Source organism: Mytilus trossulus, chromosome 13 (genome assembly GCF_036588685.1).
Source record: "Mytilus trossulus isolate FHL-02 chromosome 13, PNRI_Mtr1.1.1.hap1, whole genome shotgun sequence".
In the NCBI taxonomy this organism is placed as follows: Eukaryota; Metazoa; Mollusca; class Bivalvia; order Mytilida; family Mytilidae; genus Mytilus; species Mytilus trossulus.
Window position 1 is genome coordinate 43,412,557 of NC_086385.1, and position 5,977 is coordinate 43,418,533.

At 32.0% G+C, this 5,977-nt stretch overlaps 1 long non-coding RNA gene across 1 annotated transcript; it reads right to left on the reverse strand.

Moving 5' to 3' along the window:
- Window positions 1–220: 220 nt before the first annotated feature.
- Window positions 221–2,805, reverse strand: LOC134695536 (uncharacterized). Its single transcript, XR_010102788.1, has 5 exons — window positions 2,758–2,805; window positions 2,466–2,493; window positions 1,937–1,980; window positions 1,213–1,349; window positions 221–280 (listed from the first exon to the last, which is right to left on the reverse strand). It is a non-coding gene; the product is annotated as an uncharacterized LOC134695536 (long non-coding RNA).
- Between the last annotated feature and the right edge of the window lie 3,172 nt (window positions 2,806–5,977).

The following is a 5,977-nucleotide window of genomic DNA, read 5'->3' on the forward strand; positions in this document are numbered from 1 at the left end:
CGATTCACACTTTTTGCGCTACTTTTATAATAAATATATTTATCTAGTAACTTCTGGTCGCTGTACACATATATTTAATTATGTTGCCGTTGTCAACAAATATATATAGCAATTGGCTTTTTTGGAATGTGGTTACCTTGGATCACCATACACAGATAAAAAATAATTGCTTTAGACACCATGCATAAATATTGAATTTAGGTACCTTTATTTACCCTACTTAATTTGGTAATCTCTGGTCCCATTACCAAGATGTTGAATGTGGTTAGCTCTTGTCACCCTACAAAGATATTGAATATTGTTACCTCGGGTCACCCTACACATATATTGACTATGATGTCCTCTGGCCACCCTACCAAAATTGTGAATATGGTTACCTCTGGTCACCCTACACAGATATTGAATAAGGTTATCTATGGTCACCTTACACAGATATTGAATAAGGCTACCTCTGGTCACCTTACAAAGATATTGAATATGATTACCTCTGGTCACCCTAAACAGATATTGACTATGGTTACCTCTAGTCGCCCTACATATATTTTAAACATGGCAACCTCTGGTCACCCACACATAAATTGGCTTTGGTTACCTCTGGTCATCCTACACATATATTGAAAATGGTTACTTTTTTCACCCTACAATAAATTGGCTTATGTTACTTATGGTTACAATTCATAAATAATGAATATCTTTGGTCAACTTAAAAGATATTGAATGTGGTTACCTCTGGTCACCCTACACAGATATTAGCTATGTTTGTATGTTTCCCTCCGGTCCCCTTACACATATTTCGAATTTGGTAACCCTTTCATATTATTGAATGAGATTACCTCCGGGCATCGTATACATATATTAATTTAAGTTACCTCTGGTCACCCTTTACAGATTTGGAATGGGGTTACCTTTGGTCAACATACACAGATATTAATTTTAGTAACCTCCGGTCACCGTTTAAAAATATTTGCTTTGGTAACCTCTGGTCACAATGCATGATTAATCAACCTTTATTGGAATATAATGATCATGGTATTTGGAAAATGTATGTTTTATATATTTCATGTTAATCTAGTTGTTTGCATTTTCTATTGTGTATTTTATTCTAAACTCTTAGTATGTAATAAAGATGCCAAGAAGACGATTGCCTTTTGTAGCCATTATAGATCCAATGTTCGTAAAATCTGAACAATTGAATTCCCCTCAAACACTTACTTAGTTTTTTCAATGTCACCCTTTTTTGGGGCAGATATCACTTTCATTTTTCGGCATACAGCCTTTTTGGTTGATTCTTTATCGACAAGAGTCTCGGTTAAAGTATTTAACATGTTTAACTTGATAGTCAACTTCACCTGAAAATGAAGTGAAATACAGTTGTGATCTTTTCTTGCAGTCAAGCTAAAACAATACATGTAATAAGACATATTAAGCATCATTATGAATATTCTTACAACTTAAAAAAATGTTTTACAGATTGGCAAAGCGACATGTATATGATTCACAGTAGACATATGATTTCTAATGATACAGTAATATACCAAGGGATCCTAAAATCTAGCATGAAAAATATTATGGGCACCGCATAATGAGCTGGATTTGCTAACCATTCTAGGTAACATGAGACCACCCTGGTTTTTGACGGGGTTTATGTTCCTCAGTTTAATTTTTCTATTTTGAATTATAATGATTGCAATTTGAATTTCAATCTTTTTTTTTTTTTGCCCAGCTTTGTCAGTTTGTTCTCCAAATTTCAGTTTGATTGTTCCTTTCGACCCATTCACCATTCCTTACCTACTACTCTATAAATGATTTAAAAAAAAAACACGAGATCACCAATTTATGTATTTTAAACAACTTACACTGTTTTCTTTGAGAATCAAGTGTATTCACTAATATACAATAAAGTTTAGTCTTGCTGAACCAGTAATGTATATCAAACCTGTTCTTGTTCTTTTTTTCTGCTCTTCGATTGTCTTACATTTCCTACAAATGATAAAAAAAACATTACCTGACTTATGTTTTTATGACCAGAGGTAACCAAATCTTAAATCAGCATAACGTGACCAGAGGTAACCAAATCTTAAATCAGCATAACGTGACCAGAGGTAACCAAATCCAATATTAACATAATGTGGTCAGAGGTCACCAAATCTAATAACATAAGGTAACCAGATGTCACCAAATCCAATATATGAATTTGGTGACCAGAAGTTACCCCATTCTGGCATGTTAAGGCCACCACAGGTTAACAAATCCCATTTCTGATTTAGATGTAATCAAATTAAATATTTATGTAAGGTAATCAAGAAACAAACAATGATTTGTTATATCAAGCCTAAGTGGCCATTTTACCAGAAACGATTGCAAGATTTAAGTTCAAAAAGAATTATATTTGCAGCATTATATAAGCATAGTGCATTTTTCCATCATATTAAAGGTTTGTCACCATAAATTAAATGCATGCATACCGCTCTCATCTACATTTTCTGAGGACTTCTGAAAAAAGAAGATAAATATATGATAAATGTATTAGTAAATTCAATTTTATTTATCCGGAAGTATCTTATGAGGATCAGTATTATTTTACGTAATTATCAACTGTCAATGATCTTGACAATGTTTGCAAGGTCAAGGATTTTCCTAAGATTTGTTTGAAGATGATCATGAAAGATAATGTTCATTGTGTAAAGTTTTTTAGGCATATCAAACTTAATGTAATAATATTATATATTCTTGTTGAACCCAAAATGTATATTAAACCTGTTCTTCTTCTTTTTTTTTTCTTTCTTTGATTGTCTCAAACTTTCTACAAATGATATAAAAAAACATCAACTAGTTGTATGTAAATGTTAATTACCAGATAACCAACTCTGAAATCTGCATAAGGTGACCCCTAATCCAATATTAACATAAGGTGACCAGAGGTAACCTTCATCCAATATTAACATAAGGTGACCAGAGGTTACCTAATCCAATATTAACATAAGGTGACCAGAGGTTAACAAATCTAACATTAACATAAGGTGACCAGACGTAACAAAATCCAATAATAACATTAGGTGACCAGAGGTAAACAAATCTAATATAAGCATAAGGTAACCAGAGGTAACCAAATCCAATATAAACATAAGGTGACCAGAAGTAACCAAATTCAATATTAACATAAGGTGACAAGAGATAACCAAATCCAATATAAACATAAGGTGACCAGAAATAACCAAATTTAATATAAACATAAGATGACCAGAGGTAACCAATCCAATATAAATATTAGGTGACCAGAAATAACCAAATCTAATATAAACATAAGTTAACCTGAGGTAACCAATTCAATATAAACATAAGGTGAACAGAGATAACCAATTCCAATATAAACATAAGGTGACCAGAGATAACCAAATCCAATGTAAACATAAGGAGACCAGAGATAACCAAATCCAATATTAACATAAGGTGACCATAAGTCGTCACCAAATCTAATATTAACCTAAGGTGACCAGAGGTAACCAAATCTAATATTAACAAAAGGTGACCAGAGGTAACCAAATCCAATATAAACATAAGGTGATCAGAGGTAATCAAATCCATTATTAACATAAGGTGAGCAGAGGTGACCAGAGGTCACCTTATCTAATAGTAACATAAGGTGACCAGAGATAAGCAAATCCAATATTAACATAAGTTGACCAAAGGTAACCAAATCTAATATAAACATAAGGTGCCCAGAGGTAACCAAATCTTATATAGACATAAGGTGACCAGAGGTAACCAAATCCAATATAAACAAGTAGGTGCCCAGAGGTAACCACATCTAATATAGACATAAGGTGACCAGAGGTAACCAAATCCAATATCAACATAAGGTGACAAAAGATAACAAAATCCAAAATAAACATAAGGTGACCAGAAATAACTAAATCTAATATAAACATAAGGAGAACAGAGGTTACCAATCCAATATAAACATAAGGTGACCAGAAGTAACCAAATCTAATATTAACATAAGGTGACCATAGGTCACCAAATCTAATATTTACATAAGGTGACCAGAGGTAACCAAATCTAATATTACCATAAGGTGACCAGAGGTAACCAAATCCTATATAAACAAGTAGGTGACCACAGATAACCAAATTCAATATAAACATAAAATGACCAGAGATAACCAAATCCAATATAAACATAAGGTGACAAGAGATAACCAAATCTAACATATGAATAAGGTGACCAGAGGTAACCAAATCAAAAATAAACATAAGGTAACCAGAGGTCATCAAATCTTATATTTGAATTAAGTGACCAGAGGTAACCAAATCCAATATTGACATAAGGTAACCAGAGGTCACAAAAAATCCAATATATGATTAGGGTGACCAGAAGTTACCCCATTCTAGCATGCTAAGGCCACTAGAGGTTATCAAATCCCATTTCTGGTTAAGATGACCACATGTAATTGAATTAAATATTTTTGTAAGGTAAGCAATAAACAAAAAATGAATTGTTCAATCAAGCCTAAGTTGCCATTTTACCAGAAAAATATTTACAATTATTAAGTTCAAAAAGAATAATAGATGCAGCATTATATAAACATTGTGTATGTTTCCATCATATTAAAGGTTTAATACAATAAAGTAAATGCATACATATCACTCTTATCTACATTTTCTATCTTATGAGGATAGTAATATATAAATATAGATATATCAAACTTGATGTAATAATATTCTATATTTGTTGAACCCATACTGTATATCAAACCTGTTCTTCTTCTTTTCTCTCTTTCTCTGATTGTCTCAAACTTTCTTCAAATGAGATGAAAAACATCAACTAGTTGTATGTAAATGTTAATTACCAGGGATAACCAAATCTAAAATCTGCATAAGGTGACCATAGATTACCAAATCCAATATCAACATAAGGTGACCAGAGGTCTCCTAATCTAATATTAACATAAGGTGACCAGAAGTAACCAAATCTAATATTAACATAAGGTGACCAGTGGTAACCAAATCCAATATTAACATGAGGTGAGGTCACCTAATCTAATAGTAACATAAGGTGACTAGAGATAAACAAATCCGATATTAACATGAGGTGACCAGAGGTAACCAAAATTAATATTAACATAAGGTGTCCAGAGGTAACCAAATCCAATATAAACATAAGGTGACCAGAGGTAACCAAATCCAATATTAACATAAGGTGACAAAAGATAACCAAATCCAATATAAACATAAAGTGACCAGAGATAACCAAATCTAATATAAACATTAAGTGACCAGAGATAACCAAATCAAAATATTAACATAAGGAAACCAGAGGTCACCAAATCTTATATATGAATAAGGTGACCAGAGGTTACCAAATCCTATATTAACATTAGGTGACCAGAGGTCACCAATTCCAATATTATCAAAAGGTGACCAGAGGTAACCAAATCCAATATATGCTTAAGGTGACCAGAAGTTACCCCATTCTAGCATGCTAAGGCCACTAGAGGTTATCAAATCCCATTTCTGGTTAAGATGACCACATGTAATTGAATTAAATATTTTTGTAAGGTAAGCAATAAACAAAAAATGAATTGTTCAATCAAGCCTAAGTTGCAATTTTACCAGAAGTAATTGCAATTATTAAGTTCAAAAAGAATAATAGTTGCAGCATTATATAAACATTGTGTATGTTTCCATCATATTAAAAGTTTAATACAATAAATTAAATGCATACATACCACTCTTACCTACATTTTCTATCTGATGAGGATAGTAATATATAGATATAGATATATCAAACTTAATGTAATAATATTCTATATTTGTTGAACCCATACTGTATATCAAACCTGTTCTTCTTCTTTTCTCTCTTTCTTTGATTGTCTCAAACTTTCTTCAAATGAGATGAAAAACATCAACTAGTTGTATGTAAATGTTGTTTATTAGAGATAACCAAATCTGAAATCTGCATAAGGTGACCATAGGTA